The sequence below is a fragment of the Carlito syrichta genome, unplaced genomic scaffold (genome assembly GCF_000164805.1).
Source record: "Carlito syrichta isolate Samal-C Ts95f unplaced genomic scaffold, Tarsius_syrichta-2.0.1 Scaffold316502, whole genome shotgun sequence".
NCBI lineage: Eukaryota > Metazoa > Chordata > Mammalia > Primates > Tarsiidae > Carlito > Carlito syrichta.
The window spans coordinates 585,664-586,232 of NW_007260598.1; positions in this window are offsets into that span (position 1 = coordinate 585,664).

Sequence of the window (569 nt, forward strand, 5' to 3'; positions counted from 1 at the left end):
CTGCTTCCGCTGTAATACTCTTTCATCTCCGACTCGGGGGTCTGTTGTGTTCTGTCAGTATCCGCGAAGTCCTGAAAGCTAACATGTTAGTCTGCAAGCAGTCAAGTCTCAGACTCCTCCCCGCTCTCGACTCTCACCAGTCGGGTGTCCCTACGGGAGTCACTGAAACCTTCTCAGCGGCAGTGTCCCTTATATCTAAGGGGGACGGCCTTGGACCTGCCCCGTAGCTCTGTCTTGGTTTAGGCTGAATAGGAATGCGGGAATCCCTGCCACACGAGACTTCTCCCGGCAGCTCCCTTTTCCTAGAGCCCCGCCCGGAACTGCCGTGCGCCGATGCCGGGAGATCCTGCGGGGACAAGCGGTGCACGCGCGCCGGAGCGCCACGGAGCCTCTCGGACGCCCGGCGGGTAGTGGGCGGGGCCGGGCCGCGGCGCGCTGATTGGAGCGGGCAGCCGACCGTCTCGCGGGCAGTTACCTAGCAACCACGCTGCTTTCCGTGGGCCCGCCTCCTCGCACCGCCTCGGGGTCGTGGGTGGGGGGCTTCTCCGGGACGCTGAGGCCCGCCGCGT